This window comes from Aquarana catesbeiana, linkage group LG01, assembly GCF_042186555.1.
Source record: "Aquarana catesbeiana isolate 2022-GZ linkage group LG01, ASM4218655v1, whole genome shotgun sequence".
In the NCBI taxonomy this organism is placed as follows: Eukaryota; Metazoa; Chordata; class Amphibia; order Anura; family Ranidae; genus Aquarana; species Aquarana catesbeiana.
This window is the reverse complement of record NC_133324.1, coordinates 529,947,815-529,967,947: the sequence shown is the minus strand read 5'-3', so window position 1 is coordinate 529,967,947 and position 20,133 is coordinate 529,947,815. Positions and strand designations below refer to the sequence as shown.

General features: G+C 49.6%; 1 protein-coding gene across 1 annotated transcript in view; it reads left to right on the top strand.

Annotated features, from left to right (window-relative positions):
- Window positions 1-20,133, top strand: part of GIPC3 (GIPC PDZ domain containing family member 3) — a 1,176,710-nt gene that overhangs the window by 1,010,477 nt on the left and 146,100 nt on the right. The gene's annotated exons all lie outside the window — the stretch shown is intronic.

Sequence of the window (20,133 nt, the reverse complement as noted above, 5' to 3'; positions counted from 1 at the left end):
GCTAGCCTGACTAGCCTGACATCATTTGGGTGAGTACTGCCTGTGGTATTTGGAAAAATACAGTATCTCACAAAAGTGAGTACACCCCTCACATTTTTGTAAATATTTTATTATATCTTTTCATGTAACAACACTGAAGAAATGACACTTTGCTACAATGTAAAGTAGTGAGTGTACAGCTTGTATAATGGTGTACATTTGCTGTCCCCTCAAAATAACTCAACACACAGCCATTAATGTCTAAACCGCTGGCAACAAAAGTGAGTACACCCCTAAGTGAAAATGTGCAAATTGGGCCCAAAGTGTCAATATTTTGTGTGGCCACCATTGTTTTCCAGCACTGCCATAACCCTCTTGGGCATGGAGTTCACCAAAGCTTCACAGGTTGCCACTGGAGTCCTCTTCCACTCCTCCATGATGACATCACAGAGCTGGTGGATGCTAGAGACCTTCCGCTCCTCCACCTAAATCTGTGGGATGCCCCACAGATGCTCAATAGCATTTAGGTCTGGAGAAATGCTTGGCCAGCCCATCACCTTTACCCTCAGCTTCTTTAGAAAGGCAGTGGTCGTCTTGGAGGTATGTTTGGGGTCGTTATGTTGGAATACTGCCCTGTGGCCCAGTCTCTGGAGGGAGGGGATCATGCTCTGCTTCAGTATGTCACAGTACATGCTGGCATTCATGGTTCCCTCAATGAACTGTAGCTCCCCAGTGCCAGCAGCACTCATGCAGCCCCAGACCATGACACTCCCACTACCATGCTTGACTGTAGGCAAGGCACACTTGTTTTTATACTCCTCACCTGGTTGCCGCCACACACGCTAGACACCATCTGAACCAAATAAGCTTATCATGGTCTCATTAGACCACGGGACATGGTTCCAGTAATCCATGTCCTTAGTCTGCTTGTCTTCAGCAAACTGTTTGCAGGCTTTCTTGTGCATCATCTTTAGAAGAGTCTTCCTTCTGGGACAACAGCCATGCAGACCAATTTGATGCAGGGTGCGGCGTATGGTCTGAGCACTGACAGGCTGACCGCTCCACCCCTTCAACCTCTGCAGCAATGCTGGCAGCACGCATACGTTTATTTCCCAAAGACAACCTTTGGATATGACACTGAGCACGTGCACTCAACTTCTTTGGTCGACCATGGCAAGGCCTGTTCTGAGTGGAACCTGTCCTGTTAAACTGTTCTGTTGGCCACCGTGCTGCAGCGCAATTTCAGGGTCTTGGCAATCTTCTTATAGCCTAGGCCATCTTTATTTAGCACAACAATTCTTTTTTTCAGATCCTCAGAGAGTTCTTTGCCATGAGGTGCCATGTTGAACTTCCAGTGACCAGTATGAGAGAGTGAGAACGATAACACCAAATTTAACACACCTGTTCCCCATTCACACCTGAGACCTTGTAACACTAACAAGTCACATGACACCGCCCAATTTGAACATTTTCACTTAGGGGTGTACTCACTTTTGTTTAAAGGCCAATTATTCCGCGCTTAGGAAAAAAGGAACTGCAGCCCCCCCAGCAAAGAATATCACCTCAGTGAAGTTCAGACAAAAGAGATCCTATTATGGGGGAATTGGCGCTGTTCAAAAGTGTTCAACATATATTAAAATAAAAAGAATAATGCAAATCAATAAAAAATAAATAAATAAAGGTAAATACAAATCAATAAAAATAAATACTCCAGGTAATATGAACCCAAACACACTGATGTGCTATAAAGTGCAAAGTGCTGGAAAATATGTGATCTGAAATGTATATAAAATAAATACAATTCATGAAAAATAAATAAATAAATAACGGTGATATTAGTAACACCAAGTTACGTCCTATAAAAAAGCTGAAAAATAAAACAAAGTTTTTCAAGTGAATCCGCAGCAAACCACAGTGAAAAAATGGCAAAAAAATTATAAAATGTGATATGAAAAATACTGTGTGTAAATATGATGATAAAAAATCTCTGTGTCCTGGAAAAAATGAATACAGTCTGTGAAAATCTATTGTACATCAATTCAAAAATAAAAATCCAAAAATGTTCTTAATGTGGTGGTTCATCAAGTGCTCCCCACCTTCAACTGCAACCCCACTCGTGCCCGCACTCACCAGAGCGCCTAACCCCTGCAGGGGTAGTAGGCGTGTAAGCTACGGATCCAGCAGTGATGTTTCTTGGTAGTGGATAGTCCTTCACACGGGTGCCGTTATCTTCCCCCTTTTCTTATGTACCACAGAAATCCTCTTAATAATCCCCAGCGATAGACATCCATATAGTGTAGAAAAAAAGGAGCCTCATAGGTATATACCTGTCTCCAGCTGCCACCACCACTGGGCTACAGGCAATCCGGAACTAAGGAGGACATACACCCAGAGAGATCATTTACAGCAGTGGTCAGGGGGTGTATGTCCTGTAGAAGGCCAGGTATATAGCTGCCTGAATGACTAGGCTGGGATTTCAGATATGCCTCTAAACATAGCACTTGTGATGGGCAAGTGTCTGCCGTTGGTTGCGGGCTGCTGCTTCTGGATACCACGTAGGTGGTATCTGAACACATCTGAACACAAATGGCTTTGCGGGTGTCACAAATTTCACATCTACCTAAATGCAGGTGGTCAGACACTATAGCTGGCTACTGTGTGCTTCACCTATAGCAGCCCCCTTTCCCCTAAGACAAGCAGGCCTACCGGTACTTGGTTGCCCCCAGGACTTCTACACAATGCTATAGTGTCTGGCTACCACGCCAAGGCAGATGCGAACTGAGCAAAGCAAACATGTACTTGCACTTTAGCAGAGAGATAGCGTGGTTCAAGGACAGTTCAGGTAAAGGCTGGCTGAGTTCAGGGGATAATCCAGTACTTGTTCCAGGTAAAAGGCAGGCTGAGTTGACATTTCTCTGTATATTAGGACAGCTAGCGACAAAGTGGCCGTGGTTGCCACAATATAAGCAGAGACCCTGAGATTTCCTTCTAGCCTTTTCCTCAGAGGATAAATGGGTAGCGCCAATTTGCATGGACTCATCCTCCTGGAGAGGCTGAGAGGGCTCAGGAAAAGAAGAAGAGGTGGGCAGCGTACTGGGGGGCAAAGAAACAAACCTCTCAGTACGCCTTTCCCGTAAGCGCCTGTCTATGCGGATGGCTACTTGCATGGCTTCGTTCAATGACTTTGGTTCAGGGTAGTGTACTGAGGAGTCTTTGATGGAGTCTGATAAGCCTAACCTGAACTGGCTTCTTAGAGCTGGGTCATTCCACCCTGAGTCAGGTGCCCAGCGGCGGAAATCAGAACAGTATTGTTCAGCGGTGCATTTATCCTGACATAGTGACCCAAGGTTGACTTCAGCTGAATGGGCAGGTCAGGATAGTCATACAGTAAACCTAAGGCTTTGAAAAAGGCTTCAACTGACCCTCTGACTGGGTCATCTGTGAGGAGACTAAATGCCCAAGACTGGTTATTCACCAGCAACCATGTAATAATCATGCTGACCCGCTGTGCTGTAGAACCAGTGGAGTGTGGCTCAAGCTTAAAGTATAGCATACAACTGTTTTTAAAGTTATAAAACACATGGGGGTCACCAGAAAAACAGTCAGGCAGGTTAACTTTGGGCTGTGGCTCCTGTGTTACTGCTGGAGGTGTGTTTACACGCACAGACAGTTCCTGGACTTGACGTGTCAGTTTGCAAAGTTCCTCAGCAAATAAGAGAGCCTGTGCAGAGTCCATCTTGACAGAAAATTTTATTATTGGCTTGTGATAATGTCACAAATGTCACTTCTACCTAAATGCAGGTGGTCAGGCACTATAGCTGGCTACTGTGTGCTTTACCTATAACAGCCCCTTTTCCCCTAAGTCAAGCAGGCCTACCGGTACTTGGTTGCCTCCAGAACTTCTACACAATGCTATAGTGTCTGGCTACCACGCCAAGGCAGATGTGAACTGAGCAGAGCAAACAGGTACTTGCAGTCTAACAGAGTGATAGCGTGGTTTAAATAAAGTTCAGGTAAAGGCTGCCTGAGTTCAGGGGATAATCCAGTATCCGTTCCAGGTAAAAGGCAGGCTGAGTTCAGGGGATAGTCCAGTATCCAATCCGGATCATATACAGGGGATCCAACAGAAAGCAAGGCAGACTAATGGGAGGCTTGATCTAGAACAATGCAGGTAAGTCTGTCTCTATCACAAGCAAGGGATAGAGTGTTCGGTTTGCTTATATCAGGTGACTGAGCAGATCTATCACCAACAGGTGAACAAAGACAGGGAGGATGCAACAGTCAACGCTGGAATAGGGAGCAGGAGCACTTAAGTGATTATGACAGCGGTATCCCGTAAAGACAGGAAATGCTGAATGCTGGTTAGGTATAGCCTGATGGTGTTATGAGCAAGAGCCAGCTGCGTGTGGCAATACGATATAAAGGCTAGGACGTGTCTAATGTCATCTGCCATGGTTCCGGGACAAGTGGCTAGGAACCTGCAGTAGGTGTTCCAGGCCATGCGATAAGCCTTTAGTGTGTTGCGGGACGAGTGGTTGATGAGCTGGGTAGCTTTGGCAAAGTGTGGCTTCAATCCATTGTTATTTGTGACCAAGGTGGGATAGGAGTAGTCATTGGGTCAGCTCCAGTTTCCCACTGGAAGAATGAGATAAAATTTGAAGCGAGATAGGGCATCTTCTACATTTGCCAGAAATATGCTCACAGAAAATGTTAAATTGGTGACGCAGCGATAATTGCACCACCCTGCACAGGAAGGACATGATTTGGAGTGACTTGGACCTACCTTTATTGATGATGTCTGCCGTAGCCTGGTTAGACAAGCCTGTGGTGAAGAGCACTGTTTGACCTGTCCATGTGTGGCCCCAGGCTTGGGCAGCTGCCATGATGGGATATAGTTTGAACAATGATGAAGATTGAGTGAAACCAGGAATCAGGCCGATTTCTGGAGGCCAGGGTCCAGCTAACCAGTGATGGCCAAAAATTGCAGCAAAGCCTGTGGAGGCTGCAGCATCTGTGACTACCTGTGGTGACTGGGCTGACACTGACGGAATAAACATCAATATGCCGTTCCAGTTGGTGAGGAATAGGGATGAGCCCGATGTTCGAGTCAAATGTAAGTTCGACTCAAACATCGGGTGTTCGCCTGTTTGCCGAATAGCGAACAATTTGGGGTGTTCGTGTCAGGCTCCTACTTACCAGACCGGTGAGTCCGCTTGGGCAGAAGGTAGACTCCCTTACGCGTCCGACTCGCGGCCCTTGGTAAAGCAAACAGGAGGCTCAGGAGTACGGAGTGGTATGAGAGCCTGTATGCAACAGTCCAGATACTGCAGGATGAACAGGTGAGATGGCTGGAACTGGCTGGAACACAGGCAACAAGACTGAGCAGGATTGTCAGGAGACAGGCTGGGTTCGGCAACAGACAGGCAGCAGAGGTACAGTGGAGCAGGCAAACGGATGGTCAGGAGGCAGGCCGGGTTCGGTAACAGACAGGCAGCAGAGGTACAGTGGAGCAGGCAAACGGATGGTCAAACAGGCAGAGGTCAGGTACAGGCAGAGTTCAAGGGGAGGTCCAGGAGACAAGGCCGGGTCGTCAGGTAATCAGGAATACAAGGGTCAGGCACTAGGACGGCAAGCTGTTGCTCAGGCAGCACTGATCACAGAGGGACGCCGGCTTAAATGGGCCGTTTGTCGCCAAACGACGTGCACACGCACGCACCAGCACACACAGGCGCGCGCACCCGCCAACACCCGCGCACGCGCCCCCGCACACCGGCGTGCACAACAGGCCGACCCCGGACACACATGCCAGCACCACGAGGAACGCGCACAGCGGAGTCCACAGGAACGCGCGTGCCAACGCGCGCCGACGCGCCCCGACGCACACCGCCGCGAGCACCCTGCCCGCCGAGGTATGCTCTCTGACAGTGCCCCCCTCTCAAGGGCAGCCTCCGGATGCCCAGCTGGGCCAACCTGGTTGCGTGAGAGTCTTTGAAGGCTTGTAGCAATTCCTCAGCTTGGAGATTACTTTCAGGCTCCCAAGAGTTGTCCTCGGGTCCATACCCCCTCCACTTAATGAGATACTGGATCTGATTCTGTCTTTTTCTACAATCCAGGATTGCCTCGATTTCAAATTCCTCCTCATTATTGATCAAAATAGGCTCAGGTGGCTTGGCATTACGGTCAGAGAAGGAGTCAGGAACAACTGGTTTCAGAAGTGATACATGAAAAACCGGGTGTATTCTAAAAGAATCCGGCAGGTTGAGTTCATACGCAACATCATTTACTCTTCTTTTTACCTGGAAGGGACCCATAAACTTAGGTCCCAATTTTCTGGAAGGACAAGCCATCTTTAAATTACTTGTGGATAGCCACACTTGGTTACCAGGCTCTAGGATACTTATCCTAGAGCCTGGTAACCAAGTGTGGCTATCCACAAGTAATTTAGAGCTGGGTCTTAAAAGATGCCTGGGACTGGGCCATGGTCTCCTGCAGAATCTTACAATTAGTAGAGAAGAACTCCATTGTTTCAGTCACTGCTGGAAGGGCACATTCCGGGATAGAGCTGGGAAGGAAGGAAGGATTAAATCCATAATTGGCAAAGAATGGCGTTTGGTTGATGGCTGAATGCAGAGAGTTATTGTATGAAAATTCAGCGACTGGTAACAGGGACACCCAGTCATCTTGCGAAAATGCAGAAAAGCAACGGAGGTATTGCTCCAGCGTCTGGTTAGTTCTCTCCGTCTGGCCGTTTGTCTGGGGGTGATAGGCCGAAGAGAATGCCAGCTCAATTTCAAGAGCACCACACAGTGCCTTCCAGAACCGGGAGGTGAACTGGACACCACGATCTGATACAATATTAGCGGGTACCCCATGTAGTCTCACTATTTCTTTGACAAAGATCTTCGCCGTTTCTACGGCCGTGGGTGTACCCTTCATGGGGAGAAAGTGTGCCATTTTGGACAGTCTATCAATCACAACAAAGATAGTCGAGAAACCTTCAGATGGGGGTAGTTCTACGATGAAATCCATCAAAATCATTCTCCAGGGCCTGTCAGGAATTGGTAAGGGTTTCAACAAACCCCAGGCCCTTGTGCGATTACTCTTGCTCCGGGCACAAGTGTGGCAAGAACTGACATAATTCCTACAATCCTCAATCAATTGTGGCCACCAAAAGGTGCGTTGCACCAGTTCAGTTGTCTTCCGGGCCCCGAAATGACCTGCCAGCTTGTGGTCGTGGCACAATTCCAGTACCGGCACTCTAAGTTTCTCAGGAACTGTGATGGACCTGGCCGGGACAGAGGCTGTTGGAGAGGACTGGGTGCGGGCCTGTTGCCTTTTGATTATGGGCCCTAGCATTTGGGGGAATGGTGCTCTCTGTGAGCTGTATGCCTGGGGACCCTGGGGTTGGTGTTACTTTGGATTCAGCTCCATGTCCCCCCAAAAACACACAGACTCTGGGAACCCTTTATATACCATATTAGAATGGTGACTGATTTATACCGTTGGGACTCGTACTGTTAAATGCTAATGTCATCAATTCTGCTATAATGTGTTTATTGTAAATAAGTCTAGTGTGGCTCTAAGAGTCTTTTCACCCATTGTTATTTGTGTTAATTAACTGTGTGAAGCTCGGTGACCACAAGTCTGGGCGAAAGGTCACCTAGGCTGTCTCAGTCACCTAGGCTGTATAAAGGATTAGATAATTAGCTCATGTTAATTAAGTTACAGTTGTATTGTTAGAGGAGGTTCCAACAGCATATAAAGTCTTGTAACTGATTCATAATAAACAGTCCATGTTAGCAGTGAAGCAAGTGTCGCCTTGTTTTCTGCTCAGAGAGGTTGGAATATCTGATATCTGTATACAGACTGGGAGGAAGTGGTATATGACGGAAGCACTCAAGCGGAGTGTGGGACGTTCCGTGACATTGGTGGCAAGCAGCGGGAAAGCTTCCTGAAGTCTGGGACATCCAAACCTCCAACTGGATCCAAGATCAGCATAGCAGACGTCAGTCACCCCAGCGGAGATATGGACCTGGCATCAGAGTTCCCGGGGCTGCTGCGGATCATCCTTTCAACATACACCAGGACTGTGTCTGAGGATGAATACCTGGAGCTTAGGCAGCAAATTCGGGTGGAGCTCTGGATTGCAGCCCTCTGTCTCGCTGGTATAAAACAGGGCAAGTGCTTTCCAACCCAAGAGCAACGGGCCAGTGACCAACGGGCATTGCGGATGGCATTCCTGGGAGAGCAGCCCCAGGAGCAATGGGTGACTGAGTTGGACAGGTTGGTCCAGCAGGAGATAGAGCTGGACAATCGTTATCGGGCTCTGCAATGGCACGCAGAGGAGGGATATTTAGGGGAGACAACAGAATGCTCTCCGGAGGGATATGACTTTGGCGGCCCTGGATTGCTGTGGGAGAGCCTTACAGATCTTTTTATGTTTGGCGATGAAGGGGAACCTGACCTTGAGGACCTGAGAGACTATAGAGAGTCTATGCTCGGTCTTGCAGGGGTCTCAGACCTCAAACCTGATCTGGACCATTTGCTAAGGAAGGAACAGCATCTGGAAAGGGCATACAGGAAACTGCTAGAACAAGTTCAGCAGCATGCCAGAGAATCGGCAGTGGAAAATCCGGAGATTGCCGTCCCCAAACCTGAAGTGCTGACAACAGGGCAGAGCTCTGCTTACCTCTGCCCAGAAATGATAGCATCTTCTGGGTTCCATGGACAGGAGATGGTGAACCTCTATCCCCAGACATCAGTTGCAGAGACATGGGATTTGATAGACTTTTCTGCTGAGGAAAAACAACCTGATGAGCCTCCAGCAGAAGAGCTGCTATCAGGGCCAAAGTTCACTGTGTTCTGCCCAGCACCAACAGTGGCTTCAGCCTTCCTGAGAGAAGGGGTAGTCGGCCTTTCTCCCACAACACTGACAGGGACATGTGATTTTCTGCCAGCAGCATCTATGGAGTTAAAACAAACTTCTCCAGCTGAAGATCTGGTAACTGAACAGAGGGTCCAAGACCTCTGTCCCACACTTTTACCAATTCCAGAGACTGGGGATTTAATAGACGTTTCTGTAGAGGAGGAACCACCTGGCAAACCCCCAGCAGAAGTGCTGGCAACCGGACAGAGGGTCCAAGACCTCTGCCCCACACCTGCAGCAATTGTGGAGACTCAGGCTGAGAAGATGGCAATCACTTCCCAGCAGCAGATACAGGTGGAGAAGGGAGAGGAGGTGTGTGTTGTCCCTCCCCAACAGTTGGCCAGGGTGGAGGAAGTGGGCTTTCCTCCCCAGCAAAGATCCGTGTACCTGGGAGACAGTACCATCGACATGTCGTCCCAGCAGCCAGATGAGGGAATGGAAAAGGAAGCAGCCGGCTCACCTCCCCAATGGCAGCTACACAGTTTGGGAGTGGAGGAAGCCAGCCTCCTGCCCCAACGGTTAGCCGGAGCGGAGGATGCGGAGTCCCCAGCAGAAGTGCTGGCAACAGGGCAGAGTGCTACCAACCTCTGCCCAGCACCGGCAACAACTACAGAGTTCCAGGGAGGCGGGGCAGTCGGCCTCCCTCTCCAACAGTTAGCCGGAACAGATGGTGTGGGGTTTCCAGCAGAAGGGCTGGCAACAGGGCCAAGGACTGCTGGACTCTGCCCTCAACTAACAGAGGATGGATTTCCTGTGAAGGTGGATGGGACTTCAGTCTCCACCTGTATACCCCAGGGATGCTGGGCAGTGGGCCCCGATCCCCAACAGCATGACAGAGTGAGCCCAGACACCCTGTCTTCTCTCCAGCGGCAGAAAGGATTCCAGGGAGAAGGGCCAGTCCGGGCCTCTCCCCAGCGGCAGATATGTTCTCTGAGAGAGGCAGAGGTTGGCTGGGTGAGTAATACTCTGTTTGGAATAATTTATTTGGGGTACTGTGTGGGTACAGGCATTAGAGGACTGGAACTACTGACTAACTTCGGAGTCAACCCGTCTGGGGTCCCCTCCTGTGTTAGTCTCCTGCCGAAAGGGGAGAAATGTGATGGACCTGGCCGGGACAGAGGCTGTTGGAGAGGACTGGGTGCGGGCCTGTTGCCTTTTGATTATGGGCCCTAGCATTTGGGGGAATGGTGCTCTCTGTGAGCTGTATGCCTGGGGACCCTGGGGATGGTGTTACTTTGGATTCAGCTCCATGTCCCCCCAAAAACACACAGACTCTGGGAACCCTTTATATGCCATATTAGAATGGTGACTGATTTATACCATTGGGACTCGTACTGTTTAATGTCATCAATTCTGCTATAATGTGTTTATTGTAAATAAGTCTAGTGTGGCTCTAAGAGTCTTTTCACCCATTGTTATTTGTGTTAATTAACTGTGTGAAGCTCGGTGACCACAAGTCTGGGCGAAAGGTCATGTCTCAGTCACCTAGGCTGTATAAAGGATTAGATAATTAGCTCATGTTAATTAAGTTACAGTTGTATTGTTAGAGGAGGTTCCAACAGCATATAAAGTCTTGTAACTGATTCATAATAAACAGTCCATGTTAGCAGTGAAGCAAGTGTCGCCTTGTTTTCTGCTCAGAGAGGTTGGAATATCTGATATCTGTATACAGACTGGGAGGAAGTGGTATATGACGGAAGCACTCAAGCGGAGTGTGGGACGTTCCGTGACAGGAACCATGATCTTGCCTTCGTGCCAAAGCAACCCGTCGCTTAAGCTGGTCCCAGTGGGTTGGGGAATTTCTGAGGAGGCTTGCCTAATTCTGGAAATTAAATCTCCCTGAAGAAGTAAAAAATTTCCCACCGGCAGGATAGTGTCTGGAGGAGCGGTTTCTTTGGAATCATGAAACATTCGTGACAATGCATCTGGTTTCACATTTTTAGAGCCAGGTCTGTAAGTGATGTGAAATAAGAAGCGGGAGAAGAAGAGCGTCCATCTAGCCTGTCGTGGTTTAAGTCTCTTGGCAGATCTTAAGTATTCCAAGTTTTTGTGATCAGTATAGATGAGAATAGGATGTACAGCACCCTCCAGAAGATAGCGCCACTCCTCCAGAGCCGTCTTGATGGCCAAGAGCTCCCGATCTCCCACATCATAATTCCTTTCAGACATAGAGAGTTTGCGAGAAAAGAACGCTATTGGGAACAGAAGAGCCTTGGGACCCTGGCGCTGAGAGAGTACTGCCCCTACTGCGATCTCCGAAGCATAAACCTCCAGCACAAACGGTAGGGCAGGGTTAGGGTGCTTGAGGATAGAGGCAGGTGTGAACAGACCCTTTAATTTTTCGAAGGCCGATTGTGCCCTGGACGTCCAACAGAATCGGGTTCCCTGTTTTGTAAGTTCCGTAATGGGGCAATGATTTTAGAAAAGTCTTTAATGAATTTCCTATAAAAATTGGAAAATCCTACAAAGCGTTGGACCCCTTTCCTGTCTGTAGGTGCAGGCCAATCCAGGATGGCGGACACCTTCTGTGGGTCCATCTTAATACCTTCAACAGAAATAATGAGTCCCAGAAATTGGATACATTGGAGTTCGAACTCACATTTGTCAAGTTTAGCGTATAAACCGTGTTGCCTGAGCCAAGCAAGGACATTCTGGACGTGCCTGCGATGATCAGCCAAGGAAGAGGAAAAGATAAGAATGTCATCCAGGTAAACAATGACGTAGAGGTCCAAAAATTCCCTAAAAATGTCGTTCACAAAGTGTTGGAAAGTGGCTGGGGCATTACAAAGACCGAAGGGCATAACGAGATACTCGAAATGCCCAAAACGAGTGCGAAAAGCGGTCTTCCACTCGTCTCCCTCTCGGATGCGGATTAGGTTATAGGCTCCGCGAAGATCCAATTTCATGAAAATTCTGGCAGTTCCCAACCTTTGGAATAACTCAGGCACCAGGGGTAGCGGGTAGCGATTTTTAATCGTTATCTTGTTTAATTCTCGATAATCGATGCATGGTCGAAGAGAATGATCCTTCTTCTCTACAAAGAATAAGCCAGCACCGGCCGGGGAAGTGGACGGGCGGATAAACTTCTTCTTCAAATTTTCATCTAAGTACTGCTTCAGGGTGCCCAGCTCCTGCTCAGTCAACGGAAAGATCCGGCCGAAGGGTACCTCGGTTCCAGGTAGCAACTCTATAGGACAGTCGTAGGGCCTGTGTGGAGGTAGTATCTCTGCACCTTTCTTGCTGAATACATCCGAGAAATCTCGGTAGGGCTCTGGAATAGCTTGGAGCAGGTTTGCATCAGGATGTAAACAGAGAAGTTGGGAAACCTCAAGGTCGGCTCTTTGCAGACAATGTTGTTGACAGTACTCTGAGAGAAACTCAATACTTCCAGCAGCCCAGTTGATTTGGGGGTTGTGAACCTGCAGCCATGGCATTCCAAGAATGACTGGGAAGAGAGGTGAGGAGATAGCATCCAAATAGAGATATTCCCGGTGCTGAGGGCCCATAATAGCTTCTAAGGGGACGGTTTCCTGAGTGACCGGGCCGGAACGGAGGGCAGAACCGTCTGCAAGATGAACAGCCAGGCTTTGAGTCTTGGGTTGGAGAGGTATGTCATGTTGAGTAGCAAAGGTCAGGTCGATAAAACAACTGCAGGCTCCGGAGTCAATGATGACTGGAACTTGGATAGCCTTTCCGGGAAGCTGTAAAGTGACAGAGATAGTTAGATGTGTACCAGGTGTTGGCAAAATAGTGGCACAGGTACGAACAGCGGAACGACACTTACGCGTTTTGTTAGGGCAAAGGCTGGCATAGTGCCCAGGTTCTCCACAGTAGAGACAAAGGTTATGAGCCCGTCTGCGTAACTTCTCTTCAGGAGTCAAAGAGGGACGAAGCAGACCTAGCTGCATGGGTTCTGGTGCATCACTAGCCGGAACTGGTGGTGGAGTGGGAGGCCTACTGGGAGGTTTGGGAACTTGTGGGAGCATCCAGGTGGGACGATAGGTACTGGTGGATCTTTCGGTGCGTCGTTCTCTCAACCTACGATCAATTTGAATGGACAGGTTGATTAATTCTTCCAGAGTCTGAGGCACCCCAACCCGTGCTAGCTCATCCTTGAGAGGATCTGACAAGCCCATCCTAAACTGATGGCGCAGGGCTGCGTCGTTCCACGCCGTATCTGAGCTCCAGCGCCTGAATTCGACAGCGTAATCCTCTGCAGCTTGACGGCCTTGACGGAGGGAGTGTAGGGTGGCTTCTACAGTGGCAGTTAGCTGGGGGTCTTCGTAAAGTTGAGACATTGCCCCAAAGAAGGCATCCAGACTTTCCAAGACGTCAGATTTCTGCTCCAAAAGTCGGTGGGCCCAAGTTTGAGGTTCACCAGATAACAAGGAGATAACGAAGCCCACCTTAGTAACCTCTAGAGAGAAGGTGCGTGGCTGAAGGGCGAAATAGAGATTACATGCATTCCGGAAAGCACGATACCTACTTCGGTCTCCAAAAAATCTTTCTGGTACTGGTACTTTGGGCTCTGGAGGTAGCATGACTACGGAGGGTGCTGAGGTTGCGGCTGCAGTCCCTTGTGGACCGGAGGGTACAGATAGGGCCTGTACACGCTCTTCCAGACTTGAATATCCCTCTTGTAAGCTTTTCACCGCTTGGGTCAATCCCGCCAGATGTCTGCAGAGCTCATCCATAGGGGAAGCCCCCTGCCCGGACTCGGTCATGGCTGCCTGATACTGTCAAGCTCCTACTTACCAGACCAGTGAGTCCGCTTGGGCAGAAGGTAGACTCCCTTACGCGTCCAACTCGCGGCCCCTGGTAAAGCAAACAGGAGGCTCAGGAGTAGGGATGAGCTTCGTGTTCGAGTCGAACCCATGTTCGACTCGAACATCGGCTGTTCGATCGTTCGCCGAATTGCGAACGATATGGGCCGTTCGCGCCAAATTCGTGTGGCGCGTCACGGCCCATAATTCACTGCGGCATTGCAGTGCATTGCTTGCTGATGATTGGCCAAGCATGCACTATGACCCGCATGCTTGGCCAATCACAGCGCCGCCTTAACAGAGAGCCATAATTGGCCAAAGCCAAGGAGGCTTTGGCCAATTATGGCTCAGGGGATTTAGTACACGCCCCACACTATATAAGGCCGCCTGCACGGCGGCCCTGTGCAGTGTGTTCCGGTGTGCTTAGAGAGAGAGAGAGACAGTGTCATTTCATTTGAGTTAGCTAGATTAGGCAGGACAGTCAGTCAGTTAGCTGCACTTAAAGTGTATTGTGTATATATATGCATCCCAGGTGTTGCATATATATATATATATATACACTGTATTCAGTTTAGCTAGATCCGTTCCTGTTATCTTCTAGACTATTTACATTTAGTGCAGTGCGTCCTGCTCACAGTGTTCAGCTAGATCCGTTCCTGTTATATTCCTACTGACAGGCAGGCTTGTCTTGTTACAGTATTTTGAAGAAAATTACTGGTGTTCTTTTGATCCTATTAGTACCACAGTCAGGCAGCTAGACTATTTACATTTAGTGCAGTGCGTCCTGCTCACAGTGTTCAGCTAGATCCGTTCCTGTTATCTTCTTACTGACAGGCAGGCTTGTCTTGTTACAGTATTTTAAAGAAAATTACTGGTGTTCTTTTGATCCTATTAGTACCACAGTCAGGCAGCTAGACTATTTACAGTTAGTGCAGTGCGTCCTGCCCACAGTGTTCTGCTAAACCTACAAGTAAGTGGGGTGCGTCCTGCTCACAGTGTTCAGCTAAACCTACAAGTTAGTGGGGTGCGTCCACCTCACAGTGTTCAGCTAAACCTACAAGCTAGTGGGGTGCGTCCTGCTCACAGTGTTCAGCTAGATCCGTTTCTGTTATCTTCTTACTAACAGGCAGGCTTGTCTTGTTACAGTAAATACAGCTACCTGAAGAAAATTGCTGGTGTTCTTTTGATCCTATTAGTACCACAGTCAGGCAGCTAGACTATTTACAGTTAGTGCAGTGCGTCCTGCTCACAGTGTTCTGCTAAACCTACAAGTTAGTGGGGTGCGTCCTGCTCACAGTGTTCAGCTAAACCTACAAGTTAGTGGGGTGCGTCCACCTCACAGTGTTCAGCTAAACCTACAAGCTAGTGGGGTGCGTCCTGCTCACAGTGTTCAGCTAGATCCGTTTCTGTTATCTTCTTACTGACAGGCAGGCTTGTCTTGTTACAGTAAATACAGCTACCTGAAGAAAATTGCTGGTGTTCTTTTGATCCTATTAGTACCACAGTCAGGCAGCTAGACTATTTACAGTTAGTGCAGTGCGTCCTGCTCACAGTGTTCTGCTAAACCTACAAGTTAGTGGGGTTCGTCCTGCTCACAGTGTTCAGCTAAACCTACAAGTTAGTGGGGTGCGTCCACCTCACAGTGTTCAGCTAAACCTACAAGCTAGTGGGGTAAGTCCTGCTCACAGTGTTCAGCTAGATCCGTTTCTGTTATCTTCTTACTGACAGGCAGGCTTGTCTTGTTACAGTAAATACAGCTACCTGAAGAAAATTGCTGGTGTTCTTTTGATCCTATTAGTACCACAGTCAGGCAGCTAGACTATTTACAGTTAGTGCAGTGCGTCCTGCTCACAGTGTTCTGCTAAACCTACAAGTTAGTGGGGTGCGTCCTGCTCACAGTGTTCAGCTAAACCTACAAGTTAGTGGGGTGCGTCCACCTCACAGTGTTCAGCTAAACCTACAAGCTAGTGGGGTGCGTCCTGCTCACAGTGTTCATCTAGATCCGTTCCTGTTATCTTCTTACTGACAGGCAGGCTTGTCTTGTTACAGTAAATACAGCTACCTGAAGAAAATTGCTGGTGTTCTTTTGATCCTATTAGTACCACAGTCAGGCAGCTAGACTATTTACAGTTAGTGCAGTGCGTCCTGCTCACAGTGTTCTGCTAAACCTACAAGTTAGTGGGGTGCGTCCTGCTCACAGTGTTCAGCTAAACCTACAAGCTAGTGGGGTGCGTCCTGCTCACAGTGTTCATCTAGATCCGTTCCTGTTATCTTCTTACTGACAGGCAGGCTTGTCTTGTTACAGTAAATACAGCTACCTGAAGAAAATTGCTGGTGTTCTTTTGATCCTATTAGTACCACAGTCAGGCAGCTAGACTATTTACAGTTAGTGCAGTGCGTCCTGCTCACAGTGTTCTGCTAAACCTACAAGTTAGTGGGGTGCGTCCTGCTCACAGTGTTCAGCTAAACCTACAAGTTAGTGGGGTGCGTCCACCTCACAGTGTTCAGCTAAACCTACAAGCTAGTGGGGTGCGTCCTGCTCACAGTGTTCAGCTAGATCCGTTCCTGTTATCTTCTTACTGACAGGCAGGCTTGTCTTGTTACAGTAAATACAGCTACCTGAAGAAAATTGCTGGTGTTCTTTTGATCCTATTAGTACCACAGTCAGGCAGCTAGACTATTTACAGTTAGTGCAGTGCGTCCTGCTCACAGTGTTCTGCTAAACGTACAAGTTAATGGGGTGCGTCCTGCTCACAGTGTTCAGCTAAACCTACAAGTTAGTGGGGTGCGTCCACCTCACAGTGTTCAGCTAAACCTACAAGCTAGTGGGGTGCGTCCTGCTCACAGTGTTCAGCTAGATCCGTTCCTGTTATCTTCTTACTGACAGGCAGGCTTGTCTTGTTACAGTATTTTAAAGAAAATTGCTGGTGTTCTTTTGATCCTATTAGTACCACAGTCAGGCAGCTAGACTATTTACAGTTAGTGCAGTGCGTCCTGCTCACAGTGTTCTGCTAAACCTACAAGTTAGTGGGGTGCGCCCTGCTCACAGTGTTCAGCTAAACCTACAAGTTAGTGGGGTGCGTCCACCTCACAGTGTTCAGCTAAAGCTACCTGTAGAAGGTTGGTGGTGTTCTCATACTACAGGCAGGCAGTTGATTTTGCTAGCTGCAGTATCAGTACATATATATATATATATATATATATATATATCCCAGCTTAGTGCAGCTACAGGCCATTAGTATGTCTGGAAGGCCAAGAAGGAGAGGCAGACAGTCACAAGCCAATAAGAGAGGGCAAGCAGGCTCTGTGTCTAGTGCTGGTCGTGGAGACGGTGCATCCTCATCAGCACGTGGCCATGGGACACGCTTGGCCTTTTTTTCGGCAGCTGGCCATGTTGAGCCGCAACATGCAGAAGACTTGGTCGAGTGGATGACCAAGCCGTCCTCATCCTCCTCATCCTCTCTCACCCATGCCCAGGGTACTTTGTCTGGCAAAGCAGCGGCCTCTTCCCTTGGCTCAATGTCATCAGTGACTCCTTCCCTAGCCCCACCATGTCCTCCTGAGGAGTCCCTCGAACTGTTTGACCACAGTGTTGGGTACATGCTCCAGGAGGATGCCCAGCGTTTGGAAGGCTCTGATGATGATACTGAGCTCGATGAAGGCAGTAACACGAGCACGGACAGAGGGGGTGCCCAAGAAGGACAGCAATCTGGCAGTCATGCTCCCCCTGCTGCAGCATACTGCCAGGTTTGCTCCAGTGATGAGGAGGGAGGGGATGATGAGGTCACTGACTCAACGTGGGTGCCTGATAGGAGAGAGGAGGAGGAGGAGGAGGAGGAGGAGGCGGCACATCACCAACGAGGCAGGATGCCCTCCAGGGGCCAGCCTAAGGGCAGCACATTGACTGCATCACACCCCAAAGCTCCACATGTGCAGGGTGCTGCAGTCTCTGCGCGTTATTCAAAAAGTTCTTTGGTGTGGGCCTTTTTTGAGACGAGTGCATCAGATCGCACCGCTGCTATTTGCAACATATGTCTCAAGCGTATCTCGGGTGGCCAAAACATCTCCCGCTTGGGTACCACATGCTTGACCAGACATATGTTGACCTGCCATGCAGTTCGTTGGCAAGCGTATCTAAAAGACCCACACCAAAGAACAAAGAGGACCTCTGCTTGCTCCTCATCAGCTGAGATTTCCAACCCCACTAGACCTTCAGTCCTCTCTGAGACCTGCACTGAGAGGAATGAAGGTGTAGAATTAGGTGTGTCACAGCCACGTACTTGTGGGCAATCTGATTTTGGTACACCGACGTCAGCTTGTACCAGGCAAATTTCCCTGCCCCAGCTGCTGCACCGCCGAAAGAAGTTTGCTCCCAGCCATCCACATGCCCAACGGTTGAATGCTAGCTTGGCAAAATTGCTAGCACTTCAACTGCTGCCTTTTCAGTTGGTAGACTCTGCCCCCTTCCGTGAGTTTGTGGAATGTGCGGTTCCTCAGTGGCAGGTACCCAAACGCCACTTTTTCTCACGGAAGGCAATTCCGGCTCTCTACCAGCATGTGGAAGGCAATGTCCATGCCTCGCTGGACAGGGCGGTCAGCGGTAAGGTGCATATTACCGCTGACTCGTGGTCCAGCAGGCATGGACAGGGACGTTACCTAAGTTTCACGGCGCATTGGGTGACTCTGCTGGCAGCTGGGAAGGATGCAGGACAAGGTGCAGTAGTGTTGGAGGTTGTTCCGCCACCACGCCTCCAAAATGCTAATGATTGTGACACACCTCTCTCCTCCACCCCCTCCTCTTCTTCTTCCTCCATGGCCTCTTCCTCGGAACCAGCGGTGCTCCGTAGTCGTTCAAGGGGCTACGCAAGTACGCAGGCCAAAGGATGCCATGCGGTGCTTGAGCTGGTGTGCTTGGGGGACAGGAGCCACACTGGGGCAGAGGTTCTGTCAGCTCTGCAGGGGCAGGTTCAGAGGTGGTTGATGCCACGCCAACTTAAGGCAGGAATGGTGGTTTGCGACAATGGCACCACCCTCCTCTCTGCCCTCCGACAGGGACAAATGACCCATGTGCCCTGTTTGGCTCACGTCCTTAACTTGGTGGTGCAGCGGTTCTTGGGCAGGTACCCGGGCTTACAGGATGTCCTGAGGCAGGCCAGGAAAGTCTGTGTGCATTTCCGCCGGTCATATAATGCTAGTGCTCGGCTGACGGACCTCCAAAAGGAGTTTAACCTGCCCAAGAACCGCCTAATCTGTGACATGCCCACCAGGTGGAACTCAACGCTGGCCATGCTGCAGCGGCTGCACACGCAGCAGAGGGCCATCAATGAGTACCTGTGCGACTATGGCACCAGGACAGGGTCAGGGGAGCTTGTTTTTTTTTCCCCACGCCAGTGGGCGATGATCAGGGATGCATGCACTGTCCTGTCACCATTTGAGGAGGCCACGAGGATGGTGAGCAGTGACAGTGCATGCATCAGTGACACTGTCCCCCTTGTCCACCTGTTGGAGCACACGCTGCGTGGAATAATGGACAGGGCACTTGAGGCAGAACAGAGGCAGGAAGAGGAGGACTTCCTTAGCTCTCAAGGCCCCCTTTATCCAGACAGTGTTCCTGCGTGCCCGCCGATCACACAGGAAGAGGACGAGGAGGAAGAGGAGGAGGAGGAAGATTGTGTCAGTATGGAGGTGGAGCCTGGCACTCAGCATCAGCAGCAGTCTTTAAGGGATCAGTCCCAAGAAACACATGGGCTTGTACGTGGCTGGGAGGAGGTGGCTGCGGACCATGTCGTCCTTAGTGACCCAGAGGACTCCGGACCGAATGCCTCAGCAAACCTACGCTGCATGGCCTCCCTGATCCTGCAAAGCCTGCGTAAGGATCCTCGTATTCGTGGTATCAAGGAGAAGGACCAATACTGGCTGGCAACCCTCCTTGATCCACGTTACAAGGGTAAGGTTGCGGACCTTATCTTGCCATCGCAGAGGGAGCAGAGGATGAAACATCTTCGGGAGGCCTTGCAGAAAGGTCTGTGCAACGCGTTCCCAGAGACTGGGAGGTTACAAACTCCTGTTTCTGGACAACGTGTTGCTGAGGCTTCGGTCAGTCAAAGAAGGAGCGGTGGAGAAGGTGGCCGTCTGACCGATGCGTTCAGACAATTTTTTGGTCCGCAGCCCCAAGGTATGATCGGTTCCAGCAACCATCGCCAGCGTCTGTTTTACATGGTGCAGGAATACCTAGGGGCAAGATCAGACTTGGACACCTTTCCCACCGAAAATCCTCTGGGTTACTGGGTCTTGAGGATGGATCACTGGCCAGAGCTTGCACAGTATGCAATTGAGCTACTGGCCTGTCCTGCATCCAGCGTTCTTTCGGAACGCACATTCAGTGCTGCTGGAGGCGTGGTAACCGATCACAGGGTGCGTCTGTCCACTGACTCGGTCGATCGACTGACCTTCATAAAAATGAAT